Source organism: Homalodisca vitripennis, chromosome 2 (genome assembly GCF_021130785.1).
Source record: "Homalodisca vitripennis isolate AUS2020 chromosome 2, UT_GWSS_2.1, whole genome shotgun sequence".
NCBI classification, from domain to species: domain Eukaryota; kingdom Metazoa; phylum Arthropoda; class Insecta; order Hemiptera; family Cicadellidae; genus Homalodisca; species Homalodisca vitripennis.
The window spans coordinates 56244435-56270393 of NC_060208.1; the positions used below are offsets into that span (position 1 = coordinate 56244435).

The 25959-nt window shown below is 34.2% G+C and overlaps 1 protein-coding gene across 1 annotated transcript in view; it reads left to right on the plus strand.

The window, feature by feature from the left end:
• Positions 1–14640: 14640 nt before the first annotated feature.
• LOC124353991 (putative inorganic phosphate cotransporter) overlaps positions 14641–25959 on the plus strand; it is a 52060-nt gene continuing 40741 nt past the window's right edge. Inside the window, exon 1 of the mRNA XM_046804099.1 lies at positions 14641–14836. The gene's annotated coding sequence lies outside the window, so the exon portion shown is untranslated. The remainder of the gene's footprint in view (positions 14837–25959) is intronic.

Sequence of the window (25959 nt, forward strand, 5' to 3'; positions counted from 1 at the left end):
TTCGGTCCATTCCTGAAAGAAATATCGAAACTACTCGATAAAATAGAAGGATTATAATGATAAAATAGCAAGCTTCAAATAAGTTTATTGATAAGTTATTTTGAAATACGTCGACTTGGACTGAAGAGAAGAAAGCAAGTTGTTGATGGAAAAAGTTTTTGGAAATCGAGAATGAAACCATAATATATTCCTATTTGTATAGTTTAAAACGATGGATGATCTATGGATTTTACCATTTTGTGTGGTTTTGAGTAATTAGATTCGATTAAATAAATATGACTGAAATCAATTCAATATGATACTGTAATGATAAAGTTTGTTCGGTTGGAAGTATGTAATAAAATAAGGACCTACAGTGCGGTTGCTACATTCAACGAAAGCTATACATTTTCTAAAAAAGATGAAATTGTTGTAATTGTAGTGGAATTGAATTACAAGCAAAACAACTAATGACAATTACTTTCCTTTGTTTTGCAATCAGGTAATTGGTCTGTAATTGTTAAGGGTACAATGAGACGATTAATAGTACTCATTCAATATATAGGAAAAGAATATCAGCGACAAAAACGTCTGTGGGGAAAAATTTGAAGTTGAATAGTCAACAAGAACAACACTTACTAGCTACTGATAACAAGCCCTTATTTAATCAGCTTTTTTATGAAAATTTGAAGATGAAAGTATTGAAGTGTTTGTCACTGATGCCGACTAAGATTATACAACGTGTGATCGAGAAAACTAACTACAGTTGCTGTTTGGAAAATATATTGATCTGCCGTATTTTTTATACCATTAATACTTAAAGATAAGAATATTTTCTTCAATAACCTACTAAAAAAGTTTAAATACAAATATTTTTGCTTTCCAGTTATTTTTACAATGTCATCTACCATCCTTTTTCTGCAGAGTTTCATTATAAATTCTGCTGTACAATTACAATACAATAAGGGCAAAGATCATCAAGCTATACGAACAGCATATTTCAATCAACCAGATAGCTACTGTTTTGAGAACCCATTATTGTTACTCACGATATAGCATAAAAAAAATATGGGATGAGAAAATCCTCATTCTACGCACGCTCCATCTTATCAGACCGACCTCAACAAATTTCGGTACTCCAAAGATGAAATTGACTTTCAAAATTAAAACAAAGAAGCAGCAAAGCAGCTCTTCTTACAGAGCATACCGTCAGATACAGAAGTAGCTGAAAAACCAATTGCCCCCTTGTAAATGGAGCGGGAAATGTATAAGTAGTGGGAATTTAGAACCTATTTACCACCCTGTCAGCTCTAGCTCCTGACACTGTGCTGCTACATTTTTGATACTGGGATGTTCTGCAAACTAGTTTTTATCAGCTATTAAGGTGCGTGTACCAATGGCACTCTTGAAAATCTTGATCCACAAATATTAATTGTACAAAACGTATGCATACATCTTTTTTGTTCGAAATGATATTTTCTTGAATTACTGAACGGATTTGGACTAAACTTAGTAGTTGTATTTAGATATTTGAGAAAAAATAAAAACTAACAGTAAACTTTGAACCCACTTCTCTTACCTTACTACTCTCCACCAGAGGCATTTGTATTGTTTATTATACCCTTCAAGATGCCTATGTACCAATTTTCAAAACTATTAGAATTTAAGAACTAACAACTTTCCCTTCTATTCTGGATAATTTAACTGGACTTATGTACCACTGAATTCCGTGGGACCATTAGTCAAAAAGAAATCTTGAAGCCCCTTCTTGCTCTCTTTTATCTCAATATTTAGCCACCATGGCCCATTCGGTTAAATGTTGTCCTGTTTCCTTGTGAGAGAGAATAAGGTTCCTGCCTAATAATACCGGTAATGTCAAAGAAACTTTCAAATTGTTCCTCTACAGACTTTTCATATCACTTCAATTCTCTACACTTTCGGGCTAAAAGCATGTTTCTTTATTCGTTGCATCAGCTGTATATTGATAAAATATATGTCTCCTCCATGATCTTTAGTTAAGTTTGAACAAATATTGTCAACACAAGAACTCCCCCTCACCGATATTCCAGTTATTGCATTCTTTGTTGGTTTTAAGTGAAAACTAGACATTACATTCAATAAAGCAGCACATTTAACTGTGCAAAATACTGACGCCAAAGTCCCCCAATATTAAAATTATTGAATTCTTCTCTTTTGCAAATATTAAAAGTACTGTGTCTAAATATTTACAACCATTCGTACTACCTGTGGATACAAAGGTAGTATGAATGATTAAAAAATAATGTTTCTAACTATTTTAAAGATCTAGGGAAAACCATTAAAAATGAGCACTTTAATTATCTTGTTTTTTTTTCAATACTTAAGAAAGAAATTATTCAGACGATATCGCACTTATGCATGATATATTTCTCATTCATAAACTTGTAAAGCCAGATAACAGTATTCATCGCTTTACGTCACTAAAGGACCTCTCAAAATGTTTATTGGAAAAATATTTTACCTGTCAAAGAAAATAAGATGAATAATTGTCTTGTCTTCCAATAATTAGTTATTATCACACTACCTATTCACCTTAAAGATAAATAGAACTTTCAATATCCGCTAAAGGAGTTATCAAATATCAAGAGTTTAAGACCTTGAGTTGATAAGAAATTCTTGACCGTAGTAAATTTATCTCAAACACATAATTACATGTTGCTTAAAGTGGTTTGATTATCTGATATTGTAAAGTTGGGATTCTCTCAAAACTGCCTTAATTTTTTAAATGCAGTTCATTTATATTTCACGCAGAATTAACAGGTATAAATTTACGTCCAACTATTTCCTAGGTTTAAATTGAAACTGTAAAACATGTGCGCTCTGCTGAAGTGCCGTGATCACGTCTCTCAAAATCATCGATTTAACAAATTTGTCTTTTCCACATCCACGGTATTGAAGTAAGTTTGGATTCAAAACATAACAGTTTGTAAATTGTGCCATCCATAAGAAAAGATGATACAGTGAAGTATATGTTATTGCTTCGCAATCCAAGTTCTCTATATCATACTATTTCCTCGGTCCAGTCTAGACATTATATCAGAATTTATATACATAATCATTATCGTAGGACTATACCTCATCAGTGAGAAATGGGTGCGATGTCCCCTCTACGAGACACTGAATACAATTTTTATGACATATCATAAAAATTGCGTGACTTTGTTATTCTACTTATTATAGTCACGGAACAAATGTTTTGTTGAATAAAGCTAATGCGCATTCTCTACGTTTTTGTGTTTTTTGTTTTTTTTTTTTTCCTTTAGCTAATATAAATATGCTGTCCCACAATGTATGGAATCAAATTCAATACGCTACATGTACACATTCTCATTAAGTAAAATCCAGAATATATTAATGGGTTTAACTTGTTGCTACGATTTTGAAATAAGAGGTGTAATGTTTTATAATTTGAGTATTTGTATTTTGTGTAAGGTTTTCACTTAACCCAGCAAGGATCACTTCTGGCTGGTTTATACCTTCCAGTCGAACCTACCACTGGGCACAGCAAAAACCGATGTATCACTTAAATCTGGGCAACCTTATGGATGTCCAGGAGCGACACATCACTAAACGCAATTGTCGAGATTCTGGGGATCAAGGTTAATTCGATAGGTCTAATCTACTGCAGGAGATGACTGTTAGAGTTAGTGGGGTTCGATCCCTAAATATCAGAGGTTCTCGATAGCCTCGACAAGGGTGTGCAACCCCCTGCCTGCTTTGACTGGAGAAGCTGTTTGAGAGCTGTCCTCCTTTTCTTCCGGGGAGACATGACTGAGATTAGAGCTCTAATGTTTCATAATGTATCTCGTAGGAGGCGATACGTGTAGTTGTAAATAATGGAAACAAGCATATTAAAGCACTTACAATACTATCGTAAATTCATTCCAAATTTTGTAACTACAATAATGAATGGAAGGTCAACCAAGTGAGTAAGGATGGGCAGTAGTACGTAGCTGCAACTGACGCAATATTTCACGAGCAGTATCTTCTGACACGGTACCTGTCAACTATAGGGAGGGGCAGTTTAATTAATTACCAACTGATAAACTTTGAAAACTACATACAGTGAGAAATACGGCATGTTTGTGGTAATTTAATTAATGATTGTGTGTGATCTTCATATTTAATGCCACAATTTGTATAATTAAGACAGAGCAGGGAAGTCACTGTCACTCATTCATTCTTCGCCAGTAGCCCGACTTACACTCGCAACAGTTGTGTAACGTGTAACGTGGTAAGTCATTTTTATAAATGCAATACTTATACTAATATAATTATAAAAATCATTTTTATTACTGACACTATTAAATCTTAATCATTCCTAAGAGAACACAATGCACTAAAGTTCTCCTTATGACTTCTGACGTATTTCTTCAATTCTTCAATGAGCTCTTAATTTTCGAGTTTAGTTCAGATTATGAATAATCAGAATCAGAATCATCTATTGGCCACATAAATATTTCATACAAAAATACATAGGCAAGTCACAAATTTTATCATAACTTAAATTCACAGTTATATCTTAAAAGTCTAAGATTGTCCGCTGTCCATTCATGAACTCCTGGATAGAGTAAAAAGTATTTTTTAACAAAAATTCCTCAACTCTTATCTTAAAACTAGCATTGTTAAGCAGTCTTATCTCTAGAGGAATTTTATTAAGGCATTTACTAGACATAATCAATGGGCTCTTATCACTCTTATGGAGTCTAGTTTGAGGCATGTCGACATAATGCTTAAATCTCATATGCATGGATCTCACCTCTTTGTTGTACCCTGTCTCCATTTTTCTGTACATAAATCAGACATTGGAAAATATACAATGAGAACAAGGTTAGTAATCCAAGATCTTTAAATAAATTTCTACAATATTCAAACCTGCCAACTCCAGCTATAGTACGAATTACTTTTTTTAACAAGAAATACATCCTGTGCATGGACAGAGCTACCCCATGCTATCAACCCATTACATCATATGACACTGGAACAGGCCACAGTAAGCTTGGCGGAGGCCATCCTGATCCAACTCACCATACAAACGCTTCAGAGCATAAATACTGCTGCTCAGTTTCTTTTTGAGGCCAGTTATTTGCGGTGACCAGTTAAGTGTGGGATCCAAAGTGAATCCCAGAAATTTTGGAAGACTATCAACCGGGCCAGATTTTTCTTTAATTCCAAAAAGAACTGTGGAAGTTTTTTCTTCATTTAAAACCAATTCATTAGCAGTCAACCAATTTTGAACAAAATTTTGATTGAATTTTGCTAATGCCAATGCTCGACTGCCAATCTTCTGTGTGTTGATGACGGTGGTATCATGAGCATATAGGATGACCTCCGTTGGAACACATGCGCTATGGTCATTTATCATTACTAAAAAGAGTAGAGGTCCAAGGACAGACCCCTGGGGCACTCCACAATTTACAGGTAAAAGGCAAGAATACTTATTACTTAAGGAGACATATTGCACTCTATTTTCTAAGATTTAAAGGATTCAAGGATCTAAGGATTCAAAAAGCTTAAGTGATACATTTTTTATATTTAAATATTTTAACTTATGAAGAAGAAGCTCATGTGACACACAATCAAAGGCCTTGCTGAGATCACAGAACGTTACTGCAGCATAGGCTTTGTTTTCAAAATGACTCCATAACTTAGTCAACTAAACTAATTAAGGCATCAGTGGTGGAGAGCCCTTGCCTAAAACCAAATTGCGAATTGATGATCAGCTTGTTTGATTCAAGGTAATTCATTAGTTGCTTACCTATTATTATTTCCATAACCTTAGATAGAACAGGGACAAGTGCAATTGGTCTATAGTTGCTCAACTGATCTATTTTTTCCTTCTTAAAGATAGGAAGGATTTTTGTTATTTTTAAAACATCAGGGAAAATGCCTTGAGATAATCTATTAACTAAAACAGTGAAAGGATTTACAAAGTAAGCAATGCTGTCTTTAACCAGGGTGTTAGATAAGCCAAAGTGGTCTCTACCTTTTTTCACTTTAAACTGCCTAACTACTTCCAAAACACATTTCTCAGTTACTCATTTAAAACCAAACTCCTGTACATTGTCTGGAATCTTAAAATTAGTCTACAATGGGTTAAAACTTAATCCTATATTTACACTAGCTGACCCGGCGAACTTCGTACCGCCTTAAAAGGTCCACAGCATCCACATTGGTGCTTGAAATGTGCAGAATAAAAGACAAAGTAAAATATAAATCAAATTAGGTCCTATGTGATTTTTTTCCTTCACAACTAATCTGAAATTTAAATAGGAAAACAAAATAAAAAACACAATTCGTAAGTTATCTAAAATAATTTAATTCGCAATAAGCAGCAAAGCCACAGATACATTAATTTATTAATATTGATTCTCTTTCTTCAGTCGAGTACCTTGTGATATACAACATTTTTGTCTTGTTATTAGGTGCAAGAATGAATAAAGCAGATGGTTTGCCGACACGTGAACATGCCACATATAGTTGTCCATGAGAAAAACATGGATTTTCTAAATTTAGTCCACAAACACTCAAAGATTGGCCTTGTGATTTATTGATCGTCATGGCAAATGCAAGACGAATCGGAAACTGAGTTCGTTTAAATTCAAAAGGCATATCGGTAGGAATCATCGGAATCCTTGGAATAAGAACTTCCTCACCTTTAAATTTTCCTTTAAGAATCGTCGCGTGAATCACGTTTATCATTAATTTTTTTACAACCAAACGCGTTCCATTGCATAATTTTGGTGCGAAGCATTATGACTACTGCACCAACCTTCAAAAGTAAATTATGGGGTGGTAAGCCGGGCACATCCAAAGAGTTTAAAAATTCAGTTGGATAGTTAGTGGCCTCATCTTCATTTGTTACGCAATCAATAGATTTGAATGTTTGCAGAGTACCATCAATTTGACTCTGAATTAAAAAGTTTAAGTCATCCACATCCTTGTTCTTAGCTGCCAAGATTGCTCGCTCACTCAACCAATTGTTATTTTTGTGATTAGTGATGGATCAAGAGGGGGAGTCAGTATTGGCAATTTTACTTTGCCATTAAGACAACACAATCCAAGCGACTCTCCAACAAACTTCAATGCACTACAATGCCCACAAACAACATCCATTGGACCAATAAGTACAGATACATGCGAACTGTAATCATAAGTGCAATCATGACTAAATGATGCTCTATTCAAATCAACAGCTGATGTATTCCTTCTTGCGTGTCGAACTTGATCTATTTGTTGATCAGTACGATTAGCTCGCCGATTTCGCATAGCCAAGCGAGCTGTTTCACGGGCTTCCTCTCTTTGCTCTTGAGATTGAGAAGCACGAAGTCGGGCCATACCAACACGACGCTCTTGTCGTCCGATTTCACGTTCTTCTTCAGTAGAATTGTTCACAACGTTACGAAGCCTTCTTGCATTACGGCTTTGTTGAGACAGATTTGATCTTCTGGGTCGCGGCATCTTTATAATAATCCTCTCAATGTTCACAAACACTCGCAAATCGTTTAATTTCGTGCGAAACAAAGTTATCCGAACCGAAAGCAATCGAAGTAATAAGTTGTTTGTCTTTTTTTAAAACCAACAGATTATTGCAAAGGTAAAAAAAAATCACTACATGATTGACTGATTATTAAGTAAAACTGAAAGGACAATCTATATGTCAGTAGCCATGATTTCATTTTGTTTGACTGAGTAACCCAGAAAAATGACACAGGCAGCTGTCAAAGTGTCAATCAAATTTACAGTTGTTTGTTTACATTTTGGAATTCAGGCAATTGTTTTTTTCAAGATACAGTTTTTTTACTCTATGATTTCAAGCTATAGGTGTAAAGAAATTTAAAAATAGTAATTAAATTATATAAACATATATTTCTTTTCTCGCATTATATAATGTTTATAAAGAACAGCTGATTAAATTTGAACAGGCTCTTTCACTTAATAACATATGTTTGCTGCAATGCATTTCTTACGGGTATTTTTGTAACTTTTAGAGACCAGTGGGGCGGAATCCTGAATCGGGAACGGGATAAAAAGTATTCTATGTCCTTCTCCCAGTTCTTAGCGACCTCCCTACCAATTTTCAGCCAAATCGGTTCAGCCGTTCTTGAGTTATAAATAGTGTAACTAACACGACTTTCTTTTATATATATAGATTACTTGATTTTTACTTGGCTTCACTTGCCACATTTACAAAAAAAAGTATTTACATCATCAGGTGTAACAGCATTTAGGCCTACATTACCGTTAGATTTGTTTTTATTTACAATATTCCACAAGGCTCGAGTCTGATTACAAGATTCCTCAATATAGCTTCTGTTTGCTTTCTTTTTAGCTTCCTTATTCTTGTAACGATACAGTGCTTTTTGCCACTAACAAGTACATAAGTTTGTAAGTGTTAGTTGATTTAGCCCTGATTTGGATAACATATATAACAAGTCTAGCCTATTTTTAATATTGTTTATTTAATCAGTGTACCACTTTGTACTGTTACTTTGATTTCTACGTTTGTGCAATGGTAAGTTTGCTTTAGTTTTATTTCGGTTTTTAACAAAGCTCAAATTAAAATAATAAATTACAGTATCTAGAAATAAATTAAAACTAGTATTTGAGTCATTAGATAAAATTACATCTCTCCAATTTTCTTTATTTAAATAGTGTTTAAATATCCTAATGGAGTCGTCATTTATATTTACTAAAACATTATTTACATAACCTAGTTCTGGTTCAGATTTAGGTTTGGCAGTCTCAAGTTCAGGGCTGACGGAAACAAGTTGTCCTAAATGGTCACTGACGTGGAAGTTCTCAACCGAGACAGCAATGTTGTCTTGGAGAGAAGTGAAGACATCATCCAGACAGTTAACCCCTCTAGTTGGCTCAAAAATTTTCATTTTTAGACCAAACATTCCACACAGATTTATAAAAAATTCAGAATTTTTATCCTGACTGGTAAAATGAAGGTTAAAGTCTCCACAGATAATCGAGTCCTTGTTCATCTGTTTAAGTAACTTAAAACTTGTTCCATAACTTTAAGAAAAGATTCAAAATTGTCACTTGGACTTCTATAAACAGTCAAAAGCACTATGTTAAAATCTAAAAGTTCTACACAAGCAATTACAGTTCTATTACTAATTTGTTAAAATTATGCATTACCTTCAAATGAGACGGGCGGTACTTCGTGTAAATGGCCACACCACCATGTTTAGAAGAAGATCTACAAAAGCTAATGGCCAATTTAAGGTTGTTAATATACAAATACTGCTTCAGCTCTTCTTCTGCCATCCAATGCTCAGTGAGGCATAAAAAGTCAAGATTCAATTCTACAGATAATTTTATTAGACAGGCACTGTACATTTTGGTGATGTAAATTTAACGTGTTAGAGTTTACATTTATAATATCCTGTTTTACACTAGATAGGCCGAATGAAGGATTTAAGCCTTGGTCATTTCTTAAGCTAGTTAATTGATAGTGTTTGAACCTTCTCCTTTCACTAAAAAATGTCCAGAAGCACCACTGGACCTAGGCCTATTTTCACTTTGAATTGAAAAGTTAAATTTAGTAACATAGGCTCCATCAGGCCAGAAGTTTTGTGAATAGACTTTGTCCCACAGAGAGAGGGGAATATCTACTTTAAATGATCTGTAACCCGGGTATCTGTTTTTAATTTGGCTTACCTCATAGGAACCTTTAACCTTACAGTTCATGTAGTCCTTGAGAGATTCACAAACAACGTCTTCACCTAGCCTAGAGACGAAAAGGAATTCTTCTTTTCAACTATAGTCAGTTTCCTATCATTTGTCGCAGATCCTATAATAAAATTAACTGATTTTTTACTTTTCGAGTTTATTTGTCGGTCAAACCTAGGTTTAAGGGGTTTCTTAATTTTAACCTCTAAATAATTATCATTTCTAATCTCATTGTTTTGGTTCAAGTTACTATTACCAACTAGGTTATCGCACTTATCGCCGATGACCACTTTCTGATTCTTAGAACTGATCTTCAGTTTTCTGTTTTTCTTGGCAACCACAGTATTCCACCTATTATTACGATTTAGGCCGTCCAATGTAACAGCCGAGTCAAATCCATGAAAGTCGCCGGAGTCGGTAGAAGACAACTCAGCACACGGAGCTGATGCAGTTCTGCTTTGGGATGACGTGGCTTGTACTGTACCATCCGATACATACCGGGTCGGAAGTGGAGAACTACTCCCTCCCACGGAACCGTTCACGAGCACAGAACAATACGATTCAACTGGTCTACTCTCCTTACTGATTTGTTGGTTACAGTTTTGAACAACTTCATTCAACTGTATTTTCATAACCTCACTTTCACTTGCCAATTGAGCAGTGGTTATATACTTTCAGATATAACCAAATTTCAGATATAATCAAATCAAATAACGAGTGTATGATTGGCTTTATAATAATTTTCACTGCCAAATATTCTTATTAATTATTCTTTAAAATAAGTGTGATATTACCCCTTTAAAATTTGGTTTTTGAGTTGTAATGTCTCAAATTAGCAGATAATATCGGTTTAATTGAATCATGACTACCTGTTTATTCCACTACTAAATTAACCGTGGGAACATGCGGAAAGGTTCTTTAGTACATTTTTCAGTGAAGTTGATATAATCTGTTGATTAGGAATTGTGTTCCAACTAAACTCAAATGCCCAGCGTAAGTCTTTTTAGGAATCATTTGAATTACTTTTTCAGAGCAAATATTTGCTAACTGTACAATGAGGGGTGGAGATTTTAGATTGCATACAGCGATTAAATCACGAAAACTAACGGTTTATTCATTATATGAATTAAACGTAAACACCATACCAGGTATTTATGGGTATAAAATGGACAATATGTAATACCTTGAATCGCAACTGTCGGCAGTGAATCAGAACAGTGTAGCCTTTGGTGCGAATTATTAGACCGACAGTGTACACGGTGAAGTTTAAAGTAAAAGTAAGCGAGTACTTTTCAGGCCATCTATTAATTAAGTGAACGTCTTCTTTGTAAATAAAACTCATGATCCTAGTGTGTTACTATGCATTCGGTTCTATAAAATATTCGAATTATTCATATTTTTAAATAACGCCATCTTGGCTTTGACAGCATATTGGGAGTGCCACGCATTTATGGCGAAAAACACATCTCGAGACAGAACCTGTCACACACAAAAACCAACATTCTAGAGGGTCTGTATCACGAATGCCTGAGAGAGCTAACAAAAATAATTTTAGTCTCACTTAACCATAACTTCCTAAAATATATTGTTGTTTCTGGAGCATATGTGTGTGTGTGAGCACGCTGTTTTTAGAGTAAAATATTTTTTTTTAAGATATAATACATGTTACACTTAAAGATACACTTTATATTTATGTCTTAACTCAGTTTTGATCGTTCTTTACTAGTTACTTTAGGCAATGTTCCACTGAAAATGTTAACCCATTCACTACCCAAAAACGCCCCTGATGCAAAATTTAAGGCGTTTCAGTAACGGTAAGAACTTCTTTTACCATAAGAATAAACTAATATCAATATCATATCACCAAACCTCGCCTAGTTGTGTGTATATGCCTCTTGTGAGCTTTAACTTAATGCATGTGTACTTACAATCAAAGCGTGGTAAACAAGCCTGTTATTTGTAAACTCAAGAACTATTTTTTATAATTTAATCCAACAGTAGTATAAAAAAGTCGAAAATACCATTTCTAATTACAATTTACTTTCACAATTTCACTTTAGAGAAAATATTGCAAGTCAAACCCTTCAACTACTAAGCTCTAACGTTTAAGTGATATGGGGCTAATGAAATGACGGGATATACTGCGTCGAATCGTCACTTTCGTTTGAATTCCTCCGTGGTGCCACCCTGTAGCGGTTATTTCACCAGCTGACTGACGACTGAAGTGTCGCCAGTTCCATCTTGCCGGGTGCTTTCTCTCGTATAGGTAAACCATTAATTGGATAATGGGTGAGCGAGGGTAATGTAAAGTAATTACAGTAGTTGTCGAAACATTTGTGCAATTGCGATTTCTAATCCACAACATAAAAGTACCTAACATGTTTTCAAACAACGTTATATTTGACACGTATTTTGAGCAGTTTATTAAAATTAAAGTTGAAACTATAATTAACTCTATTTTAAATTTAATATCGAATTATATACTTGCAAGGTGTAGAAAAGGCGATACCACACGTAATAGGCTGCGCTGAAGGCGCTTGCACAATTCAAGTATATATCTCAAATCATTCCCTAGACTGACAGGCAATCAGACATAAAAAAAATACAACCTCAAGGCAGACATTTACAAGTCTACTAAATGACAGGCTTCAATAACGAACGCTCGGTCAAATCACATGAATGGACATGCACCGTTCTTGTCCATGCAGCACGGAGAACTATTCATGTGTGAGTAAAAATTAAGTTTCGTGCAAAATTAAAAAGGAAAGATGAACAAATTTTCTCGAGATATATTTTGAACTATGCAAAATTCTCAGCCAAATCCCATAGAATAAAAAAGTCAAGGAATGTCTTATTTTAACAGGCGAAGTTAGGTCTAATAAGAACTCTCTAACACTTATCCTGGGGACCAACAGATTGTGACTTCCGAACCACCCCCAACGGCTGGGCAGGCGGGCTGCTTGTAAGGACAACGACCTAACAACTCAGCCATCATCATACACACCTATCATCAAACACGATCTTAGCTATATAGATATGAAGTTACATGCAAAATTCCAAATCCATAGCTGAGTTCGTGCTTGAGATATCCAGCGGAAAAACAGAGACACAATCATCTGTCAGACACAGACAGGAGTTTTTGCCAGAACCCTCCATCTTGCTATCACTGTAGCCAAGCAAAATATGCAGCACTTCAAGTTTATAGCTTAATTACTTCTCGAGATATCACCCTGAGATACGTCCCACTGGTCTTTAAAACTCACTTAATCAGCAGATAGTAAATGTGTTTTTGTAATCAACTGTTCTTCGTAAACAACAAGAACACACACTGATGTGACAACACAATTATATGTTTAATTAAGCTGTAAGCTTAAAAGTAACAGCACGTCGTATCACTATTTAACCTTTTCTGTAATCACTATTGAGTAGAGAGGTCATTCAGATAGTAATACTGGAAGTTTTACAGTACCCTTTTAACGAAAGTTTAGAAAATATTAACTATCCAGTTTCTCGTTCAGTAGTGCAATGCAGATATCAAGACAAAATTACTATCTTACTTTTCCTACAAATTTAAAGAACGTTATAAAACCCATCTTAGTTGTTTTTTTTTTTTTTTTTTTTTTTTTTTTTTTTTTTTTTTTTTTTTTTTTTTTTTTTTTTTTTTTTTACAGAATTATGGTTCTCAAAACTGCATATGTATAAATTTTATAGATCAGGGCAACAAGGCCAACTTTATCATGATGTCAGAAATGTAATTTATTCTTAACAGAACTGCTTATATAGGTATACACAACACTTAGAAATAAAAAGGACAACGAATTTTGTTTAACATCTAAAACTATTACCCACTGCAATAATATGTACCTAAAGTATGCCTACTCCTGTTTAAAAATTACAAAGAGACCCACCGTTCATGACATCATAAGTGCTTTGAATTGAAAACTAAGTTACTTTGACTTTTAGGTTCCTCTAAACTGGGCTAAAATAGTTTAATTATTACTGAAATTGTTGGAACTAATCGATAAAAAGTCATAGAATATTAAAGAGAAACTTAAGTTATTTTATAGGCACTTCTTAAAATTCCTTCACTCTGTGAATAAGAGATAGTCCCAAAAACTGCTCTTTCACGTTTAATCTAAAATAGATTAAAATAGGTTTGAATATCTTTCAGGGACCATCACTTATCTCCGGATGTTTGGAATCTCCGGATGTTTGGAATGTCACTCAAAAAGAATCTTTTCTTGATGTCCCTGAAAATGAAATTGCGTGCGGAACCGCTGGTAACTGGTAGTTACTAAATCGTCCGTTTATTTTAAAACGACGTTACATTTCTTATTTATTCTTTAATTTTCTATTATTATTTGTTCAAGGTTTATTAAAACAATTTTACAAAAACGATATCATGTTATTTTAACTATTAACATTGTAATCTTATTGGAAACTTTTCAATATGAATTAAGTCTACAAATCACCACTATAATTAACGGCCCAAAAGTTACAGATTGGCTATCCTTCATCGAACCTGATATATAGAACCACAGTGTGAACCATATGCATGGTTAGACACAGCCTTCATCGAACCTGATATATAGAACCACAGTGTGAACCATGCATAGAAAATATAAACTCGATTCTCCAGGTGAACTTGAACCAAAACGTGTAATATCCTCCTCTCTTCCACTATCAGTGACATTGATCCTAGGCAATCACGAGATCGTTCATTCATCGAACCTGATATATAGAACCACAGTGTGAACCATGCATAGAAAATATAAACTCGATTCTCCAGGTGAACTTGAACCAAAACGTGTAATATCCTCCTCTCTTCCACTATCAGTGACATTGATCCTAGGCAATCACGAGATCGTTCATTCATCGCCTCCGACCACCTTATCTACGGCGCGGCGTGACACAGACAATCAGACCGTCACGGGTGGGAGCCTCAGTACAGAGGTAGTAAAGCAGGGACAATCTGTCAGTAGTCGGTTTGAGGCCGCCGGCACAACGACACGTCCCCGCGAACCTTCCACTCCGTCTACATCGTTGTGTCGTTCGATAAACTATCATCTCATTAAGTATCAGGGCAGCAGGAGAGAGGTGCGAGGACTTGAGAGGTCGGGCCTCCTTACACTAAGTGAGTAATATTGTACTTCACACTTGCTACTTGGCTAGTCAGCAAGATATTCGTTAAACATCTCATACAGGAGTTAATTAATTATTGAAATCTACTTTCGGATATGTTTCTAATATATTTTACAGAAAATTTACAAAAAAGCTACCTCTGGAGGGTTTTCCTGAAATGCTTATTTCCATCTAACTCCACAAAATTTTGTTGCAAATTTATACCTTAATAATAGTTGAGTCTGAAAACCATAAATCCCAAGCTCTTTCTATTGCATTACGTGAAATGATAAAATTACTTATTTTAGTTCCTTCTTCACCTTTAAAAGGTGATAATTGTTAATATGGCCAATAGCTGGTTAATTATGTCAAAGGTTTTCAATTTTAAAAACATATACATAAGAATGTGTATGATATACATGGTTGGGTAAAATCAGATCGTAACTATCAAACATATACATGTTTCTAGAGGTCATAGAACTATTTCAGTTATCATTATTATTTGATTATTTTGCTATTTCACTATGAGAAGGAAAGTGCCAAAAGTATTAAAATTTAAATCACAAGTTATTCTGTACTAATGGTCTTATTACAAAATTGTTTGATTCAAACATTTGAAATAACAGCCACGTTTAGAAACAAATAAATATTATTATATTTTCCGCTTTTGATATACAAGTTTAAACGACAATTAATACTTCTACGCCGTGAATGTTATTAAAGTATTAGTTATTTACAATACATGAACACATTAAACTCTTGCAAACAGACAAAAGAATAGAGAACTTCAGGTCTTTTCAGACAATTTCTGCTTCATTTTAGTACAATAAGGAGATATCCACAATGTGGATATGATTACAGAAACTTCATTTGACATTAAAAAGAAAACTTTTAAAATCACACAAAGTTACAATGAAGAATGATAAATTGATTCCTTCCACTACCTACTCAACATTGATACCGCTCTTGCGTGGGTATCTCTTTTTATGTTTATGACCAGTGTTTGATCAGTGTTTGATTGACATTATTGGTGCGAAGAAGGTCTCAATAAGAATTAAAATTAGGTGTGTAACAATTTCAATCATACCAACATACCTGTCCGACTACCAATAACAGTAACCATTTTTACATTTAATTATTATGCTATATTAGGGCTTAATTAACGTCTTTCAGTAAACGTATGGACATATGTATTTAAGATTCACCGGAATATATCTCAGCAGTAGGGATAAAATGAATTTAACAAAGATTAGTGTGGAGTGAATTCTTTAAGATTCTGTTTAACAGTTCTGTTAAAATGGGTTTAGAAATTTTCTTCAACTTTGCCTAGATGGCATTGTAGTATTTTGATTTAATAATATAGTATTTTTGAATGATTCACAGCCCTTTTCCTTTCCGTGGATTTTAAACTCCTTTCCATATTTATTTTAGAGCGAACATTTTTTAATAAATCTTATTATTAACTAACATAAAATGTGTTTAGACATTTTCGTCACTTTGCTTGGATTGTAATAGTTAAATCATTACTTCATTTAATTTTTAGGTATAATTTTATTTCATAATTATTTTTATTTACTTGTATTAAGATTTTTAAGACAATAAACATAATAGCCACGATGATAATCTTGGATGTCACAGGTGTTTTATGTAGATTTTGTATAAAAATCAGCCTATTGCAATCGCCCTCGTGGAAGCACTTAAGGACAATTTCTACTTAACTTCACCAATCATGATCCACAGAACCGAAAACCGCTCCCCGTTCAAAATGTGTTATATATAAAATAAGTTGAATCTTAGGACAAAAATTGATCTTATACGTGTCTCGGCTAAGTTCGTTGGCCAGCTTGCTACGTATTTCGTTTCAATATAGCGGCCGATTAAACTTTAAAAAATTCTTAACTTTGGAGAAATTACGTTTAATTGGTTGTAAATAATCCAAAATCTCGCTAAGTTTTTAAGCAATTAATATTTTTCTCAACTCGTAATTCAAACGCCAAGACTAAAATATAAATCGCAGAACACATCAATCAGAAGACAAGAGTTAGTTCTTTTCGGGAATATCCAAATAGCAAATCGAAATATTGCAGTGGTTAATATTGGGTGACAAATTGCTTTACTACCTATGTTAAAAAATTGATAGAATCTTACATGGCTTGTGTCATTCTGATTAAACTGAAGATAATTAAACATTACTACGCTGTTGAAACTGGAAATAAAGTGAGACTAAATTATTTCAAGAAGTTAATTGTGCTTGGAAAGTTGTTTTGAGGAAGGAAATCCTTACGTTTTAAGTTTATTTAAAACATGAAACTATAATTTCAACTTCCCCACACACTCGTGTTTTACATAAAAACCAAGATAAGAAAATCAGTAACGATAAGAAAATAGTCAATGGAGGATACAGATTAGTTTAACAATGTAATTGATACATGAATGTACAGCGTAAAGGCTAAATTTGACCCATATCTACTGATATTATCTGCTTTTCAGAAAAGTCCACGGGTTAAAACTATTTACAAGGACATTGTATATGACTCAAGTGGGAAGCTCAAAAGTAGATCTTAAGACGTAGTAAACAAGGTATCAATAATCAAGTCGACAGACTCGAAACATCAATAATCTTATCAGCTGTCAGACATCCGTAACAATTTTGTACACTGATTTATGAGTACTTTTCGGTATATGTGTTGCGTATTGAACAATAATTCAGATTTGGTCACCAAAAGACAGTTCAGTTCTAGAAATGTATTCTTTATTCAGTGATCTCTATTATGATATCCAGTTTTGAGAACAACAGATTAATAAGCAATTTATATCACCAAAAACCCGAGCTGTTGATCATTTTAACCTAAGTTAACATGGCTGCCTCGAAGAATCGAAGTCATTAAGAACCCATGTTATTGATCAAGTTTGCTGCCACGTTGCTGCCAAATTAGGGTAATAATGAACTTAAATGATATCTTGGGGGCGGGCTTAATGGTTTCGATGTTCATTGGAATTTTGCCTACCAACTTAATCACTTACTAAAAATTTAAAATTAACTTCCCTTTACGTCAATGTACCGTACACATCGGAGGCTCGAAGTGTGATTTCCTCGAGCAGACCAATATCATCTTAACTGAAGTTCGTGTGTCTGCCTTATAAAGGTTCAAAGTCGTGATTCCCTCCCGAGTTATTGATCATCTTAACTACTACGGTTCACAAGGCTGCCTCGGAAGCTCGAAGTCGTGATTTCCTCGAGCAGATCAATGTCATCTTAACTGAAGTTCGTGTGTCTGCCTTATAAAGGTTTAAAGTCGTAATTATTTCCCGAGTTATTGATCATTTTAACTACGGTTCACAAGGCTGCCTCGAAGGCTCGAAGTCGTGATTTCGTCGAGCAGGTCATCAAGAACCCGAGCTATTAAAACTGAAGTTCATGTGTCTGCCTTAAAGGTTCAAAGTCGTGATTCCCTCGTTAAGGCCATCAGGAACCCGAGTTATTGATCATCTTAACTACGGTTCATGTGGCTGCATCGGAGGATCGAAAACGTGATTCTTTCGAGCAGGCCATTAAGGGAAATTAAGACATTACGTTTTTAGGTTTATTTAAAAATTTGACAACTATAATTTCATAAATATGTATAAAGTATGTATATGTATATAAAAAATGTATATAAACATGTCAGACCACTCGACATTATTCAACCAAACGTAGGATTTCTTTGAACGTTATCTCGAACCGAAAGTCTTAGTGAGCATCTTCCGTCGGAACGTTCAGTTTGATGAGGCAGTTAGTCATCTTGATCGCTCGAAAAGGAATCTATAACAAGTATTACTCCGAACATCTTTACACAGTCTGTAACATCCCAGGAACAACATTAATAAGATTCTGATTAAAAAATAAATATATTTCTGTATAGTAAAATTGCTTTCACAAAAAATAAGTAATTCACACTTGTCTTGTTTTTACTTATTATGATAATGCGTTATAAAAAAAACAGATAGACAAGACCTATGAGGTAAAATTTCAAATCTGTGAACATATTGTTTTTATCAGCAAGTTATGAAATCTATTAAATACACAAACACTCAATACATTTTTTCCATGCCACATAGTAATATTACTGTATAACGTTAAACCTTTTAAAGAAGCCGTTTTTTCCTATTACAGAAAACAGAGAGACAAACTGAAATTTAAACAAGATATAAATAGTAAAAATACTGTCATTTTTGTAATCTAGCGGATTTTCATAGAATAGTTTTGGATATCCCGTATATATTTAAAGGTCCTTGAATGTTAAGTTTAAACGTAGTACACCTGATGTTTAATACAATAAATACATAAAAAATACAGTGAAAAGTTCAATAGAACAACATAATGCGATTATGGAATAATAACGGTTTTTAATATAAAAATACAAAATGTACTAGTGCAGGAGTCCATAGTCAACTTGCATTGTATAAGCACACAACAGCTTTTTGTGAAATCGATGAATGAATTTCCTCTAAGAAAGAGATCGCTTGACAGCTGCGATAGTTTTGGTTTAGGTCGAAGTGGGAGAGCCCACTTCATAAGGGGTTTTTCCGAAAAATTTCTAAATAATAACTTTTTCCTTATCTTGATACAGCTAAATCCGACCGTTAAACACACGTAAATAATAGTTATATCACCGCCGAATACCGCCGGTGTAGCTGAAATTTATTTATGTTTTGATGGTTTGGTGTAAAGATAAGACAAATATGATCTGAGAAATACTTGTTTCATATTTTAGCACATTTGATACCCTTTAAATTCGAAAATTCTATTACTTCTAAAACATTTATCTTACTTATTTTATATACATGAAGAAAAACAATTGTACCGTTATCGCAACCCTGTTACTCGTTACAATATTCAGTCTCTTCAGTCAACCTAATTTGCACGAGTAGTTATTTTTTCTCTCTTGATCTTGGTAGCTGAAGATCTTGCTGCCGTGCAACTCCTCGCGCGCCTTACCGAGAGTTTGACTTCGAGTTTCTTACTTCGAGTCTTTGAGTTCAAGTTTTAATCTTCGAGTACTTTTAAATTTCATGTTCTAGACTTCTAATCTTCCTTTTTTCCGACTACAGCTGCAATATCGAGCCAAGATGCTGATGCCGCGCGTGTGAGTCGACATTGACGTAAAGGGAAGTTAATTTTAAATTTTTAGTAAATGATTAAGTTGGTAGGCAAAATTCCAATGAACATCGAAACCATTAAGCCCGCCCCCAAGATATCATTTAAGTTCATTATTACCCTAATTTGGCAGCAACGTGGAAAGACATTATTTCAATTTTACATCTAGAAGTATTGCTTGTAGGCTTTAATGCCCATCACTAAACTTATAAGTAAACTTTGCAAATCGAGTATTTATTTCTACGACCTCGGTGATTTCATCAACCAACCCCATTATTTCATCACCCATTTGGTACATAATAACCAATTGAGTCATCACATTTATAAACAGGTTGCCTAAAATACAATGCATCTAAAAAACAAAATGGAAAAATGCAACCATAAATATGCACAATGAAATTATATAAAACCAGTTATAGTCGTTGATTTTTTAATGTTTTAAACTAGCCTTTTTTCACAGGTGGTCGGAAAATTGTCTTATCTAAACGACATTCATTTACAGCTTAACTGCCTAGCCGTAACTGTTAACTAGTGATTAGAAGGTCTAATCTCTGCTATTTACTTAAAGTTTATTTTTGACGAAGGTTGGTATGAAAGGCGTGATTTCGGACATTCGCCATCGTTGTGTGTTACAATGATAAACGCTATATTTCAAGGATGTACATTCCTCTTCTTCAGGTGTAACAGGGCTTAATACATCGGATTAAGCAAGCACAAGGAATTATGGTGCCAAGTTAAAAATTAACAACAAAATACGAGTAGATATACATAAAAAAATTCAAGTATGCACTTCAGAATTCATAGTTGCGTGGAGAATCACAAACTATGGACTGCACAAATACATTTCTCGTACCACACTATACCCACGACACAAGGCGAGAGACTTACAAAAAATCAATATTAGCGCATTCCGTAACGGTGCATCTGCACTTCGTTTCAGGTTTGGTTTTTTTAGCTTGACACCCATATAACAATTAGTTAGACATGAAAATAATATTTATATAATCTTCAAATAACTATAACAAGACGTTTCATTCAACAAATCCATTAAACAATGATATAGCAAAATTCAAATTATTAACAGTTTCTGTTGTTCAATATTAGATTTATTATTTTTTAAACTTACATTCCACCATTTTAATCCTGAAGTATGCCTATGCTATATCTCCAAGTATAAATACGGCAGAGGCACAAAAATAAATCCCTTCTCTTTATTGCTTGGCTTTAGTTATATGAATGAATTATTGACAGGTTTTAAAAGTTTATTTCTGCAGTTAGGATCTCTTTCCAATGACATTTCGTTCTCGCATATATTGCTGACAGGAAATTCAGATAGTCTAATCGTGTGCTGAAAACACTCGTATTTAATCTAAAATTTTCCGAAAAGAATCGCAAAAACGGAAAACGTGACTTTGTCTTGGTCAATTCCTAATACAAAATCAAATATTATTATTCTAGACCTGTTGTCAACTCTAAGTTCTGCGGCATGTTTTCCGACCTCCACCAATTATAACTCCTAACTAGCTATAATTGCATAAAGTCCACATTACAGAAACAATATTATATCAATCAAAAATCATTCAGAATACCTTGTTTTCACCAAGAACACCTAAAGTACTGAAATTTTATGGATAGGAACTGATGACAGGAAGACGTAGGTTGAAATAGTTTAGGAACCACTGCGTTAGACTATGATGGAAACGTACCATAACACATACTTCTCGTAAAAATCTATCTAAGCTTTTTGTACCTAACTTTCCTTAGTTTGCAATTAAGAAATGTATAACCATTATGGACTGTGCACCAGTTCATGGATTTTATAATATGAACTCTTCTATTGCTCAGAACAGAGAACTTGAAGAAAGTGAGTTTCGAACCTCCTTGTTTTTACCTAGGAATTGAGAGCACACTGACTAATGTACATAGAAGGTTAATGAACTGAGATGCGCATTCAAATCACGTACGCAGCGGGAAAACCTTCTCACTGACTTGACCAGATGCCTGTTGCCTAGCTAAACACTCTAAATCAACGAAACGTCGTCCGTTTAATCGGTTAATTATTTTTTAAATAATAAAATTAAAGTATATTTTGTAGTCTCGAAATGTGAAAATGTTAAGTAAATTACTTCATTTTTTACTCCAGCTACAAGTTATCCAGTGTTGTCCAAGTTATACAATATTATCTAATCTTTTACTACAGCTAGAAGTTGCAATAGCTGTGTCATTAATTTTGTTTTTGAAAAAAATGGAAACAGTTTAATGAATCACAACAATTTAAACACTTTTCCCTTTTGAAGATTTCACTTTCGTCTAGAGACCAGTGCATATTTTGGCTTCAGCTCCATTCTTCCTCCTCAGATTACATTACATTACCTATAGTAAAAGAGATCCCATAAAACTTGAAGCCGTTAAGTTCTCATGAATCTGTGTGAAATTATCCTCTACTGAGCCGTTTACAGTCATATCTGTTAGTTTATGTAACTTACAACCAAAACACCATAAAACACTAGAGGCCGTGGATTACACCCAATAAAGTAGCATGTGATCATTTAAACAGCTGGCTAGGTGTTAGCTATCTTGACACCAACAATGAAGCTTATGGCATTTCGAGATTAACTTTTATTGACTGATAATACTATCTGCCAAGTATTGGCATCAAAGATTGAACTGCGCGTTTATTCAGAAATACTCAGTCCAAATAAGCGATTCTACTTTATTACCAAAAAAGTGAGAGATTTTATATGATAATCTGTTTTTATTTAATAAGTTCATAACGTAAGTTAAAAGATACAGAATTTGTAGCATGGTCCTGACATCCAGCTACCCAGTAAACTTGGAGATTGGTTATATACTAGACGATTGACAAATATTACTATCTATATAGTTCAGATAATCAATCAATTTTATTTGGCAGATAGAACAAACTGGACTTTTTGATTTTTAGTGGTCTCTGAAAAAGTGGGACGTTACAAATTGGGCCTCCACGTAGCTGTTCTTTTTTTAAGGTCCAGTTTGTTCAGGAGGGTATGTTATAAGGCGGTGTGTAGAACTACTACAATCAGTCTTAATGAGTTCCTGGAAAAGTAATCCATCAACAGCGTGGAATCCGGAATCAATAACGTTTAAGCTCGTTAGGTTTTGTGCCAATTAAATATCTTGAAATTGTAAATGATTTTTGTGTTCAGATAAAGTATCGAAACATGTTTAAACATGTTAACAAACCAGTTCCGATATTGTCTCATAAAAGATTTAAATGACAGTTGTCAAACGGCTTTAAATCGTTTCCTTTCCAAATAACTATTGATTGCTGTTGATGTGTTAAAACAGTGAAAAGACTAAATCGGAAAACTTTGATACTTCATCGGAGAAGATCACTAAACGAAATAAGATAAAAATATATAACAAAGACTACAAAATAATTTACTAATGTTTTAAATTATTTGAGCAAATTTTCAGCAAAATTTTTGTCTGTGTTGGAATTTAAAATGTATAATCAAGATAAAATTAACGTCATTTTTTAAATGTTACTAGTTACATGTATAATTGAACGCAGTTGAAGATCTGACAAGGGATATGTAGAAATAAATGTTCTAAAACGAAAAGAGAGTGATTTAAAACTTTTGAAATGATCTAAAAATATAAAAAATCGAGAATTATATCTACTCCAGAGAGTCAGTTTCTCCTAGACCATTGATATCCGCAACAGCTATCGTGACTGCTCCTTTGATCGGTGACCGACGTGGTTGACTTGTCTTATCCTTCAAAGCAGGCAGCAATAAAATTGTTATCAATCCACCTCAATTTGAGTAAATTCTAATTTACTTATCATTGCGTTTTCCATTGTAATTGATGATATTGGTAACTTCCGTCTGATCAAATAAATATGCATTATGCATTCTAGAATTCGCAGCCTCCCAAATAACTGTACTTGGTAAGTAATATTACTAGTATATATTTTCCATGAGAATCACCTGCCAAGTTTGGCCTCATTTAAAAAGTAGTTTCCATAAATTTTGGGATTTCGATAATATTTGGGATTTTGGGATTCATAAATCATGGGATTTCCATAAATCCCATGATTTCAATATAGTATTGGAAGTCAATTTAAAGATTACAAGCACGTTTTTATTCTGGGATTCTGTACAGTTACAGGACATTATTGTTAACTCTCACCTTTTAACACCTAAGCAAATGGACAATCTTTTTGTAGGGATAGGAAAAAATCAGCAAGCCAATTGGCCAAAAAAATAATGTTATCCACACCAATGTACAGGTTTGTCGAATGAACCGGCAATCAATAAAGAATTACATATGTACAGAGTTTAACATAATAGTTTTTCAAAGACATTCAATCAATCAATGTGGAACTTGAATGTCGTTTATGAGACGTTAGTATATTGTTCCTTGAAGGAATCGGTTAGGAAGTGCTAACTATTAAACTAGCTAAACTGTTGAAAAAACTTACAGTATAGTTATGTGCCGAGACATACACACTGCACAGCTGAGATTACCTACCACCTCTAGAAAGCGTCATTAATTGACAGTCTAGTGACACGTACCACCAATTAACTCTTAATGAGCACGATGTTTCTCGACCCAATTGATTAATACTCGAGTCAGTCACGTGACAATGTTCTTTTTACTCTGAAGATAAGTATAAGTATGTTCTTTTTACAATGTATAAAGTGTTTATCTGAAACTTTTCGTAGAGATCAAATCCGTTATTTTCCGTAACACACTATTTGTGCAAGATAATAGACAATAAGAATCGTAATACTGCTAAAAGTCCTATATTGATGATGAGGCAACTTCAGTTAAAATGCGATGACACAGAAACTCTTTACAAATGCAGAATATACAGTTAAAAGAAACTTATATATCTAAGATCAAGATTCTTTTAGATAGACGCTAAGCCAAGAAATTAACATAAGTTATACTACAGGTTCTTCATCTACGTTTGGTGCTACTTCTCATGTATGTTTTCCATGAGAGAATCTCCTGCAAAATTATTTAGAAATTTCATGTTAAAGGTTTCCAAAATTTTACTTCAAACTCAAGATGATTGTCAGAATAATGAGTATATTCCAAGACATTTAGTTTACAGTATAAGATTGATGTTATTGATAAAATATGGTCATTACAACTTTAGAATCCTTGCTTACTCTTACACTGGTCGAAGATCCGGCGGTTTCAGCCGGTCATCGTTTTCCCAAAGGCTGTTAAATTCTCTACTACGGCCAGTCGTCTTAATCATCGTGAAGAATGGTCAGGATGAGGGGAGCCCTTACCGAAATACCTCACCTTCCAATGGTTGGATCGAATCATTACACAACACGTGCCATTAAAGGCCACAAGTCAAGTTTAATCGTCCCGATAAAACAGACGTAACCTAAAAATACATTTCTAGTTTTCCAGTGAGTCAGTTGATTTATGAGTTTAGATTGATAAGACCCAATGGTGGTCCTTCGAGGTCAAATGATATGAGCTGTTGTTTCATTGAAAGGTTCGAGTGCTCTGATAGCTTATCAATCACGAGACCGGTTTCATAATTTACTGCCTTTAATGGCGTACGTAATTTAGTTCCTTGTAAAGGTAACTTCAGATAGGTAACTGCGGAGTGCATTGGCGATAATTCATTTTTCCAGAAATATTCGTTGTTAGACCTATCACTTCGCACTTGGTTACGCCAAATTGACTTTCTTACCTCTGTATTTATCGAACAAACAGACAAACTATGACGCGCCGCGCCGCGGCGTTGACAAAGGCGAGACGTGTCAAGGCAGGCGGCACTTTCTCTGTACTCTGTCCAACCTGTTTTGGATTGCCGATCCGTCTGACTTTCATATGCATATTGAGAGAAGCTGGATATAAGCAGCGTCTATGCAGCTCATGGCCATGACTCGGTTGTTGTTGGTCAATCATATATGCCTAGCTTACAACCGCGTTAAATATTGACCTCTTAACCAATGGGACTGGTGGAGATTTTGTTGGAAAAGGAG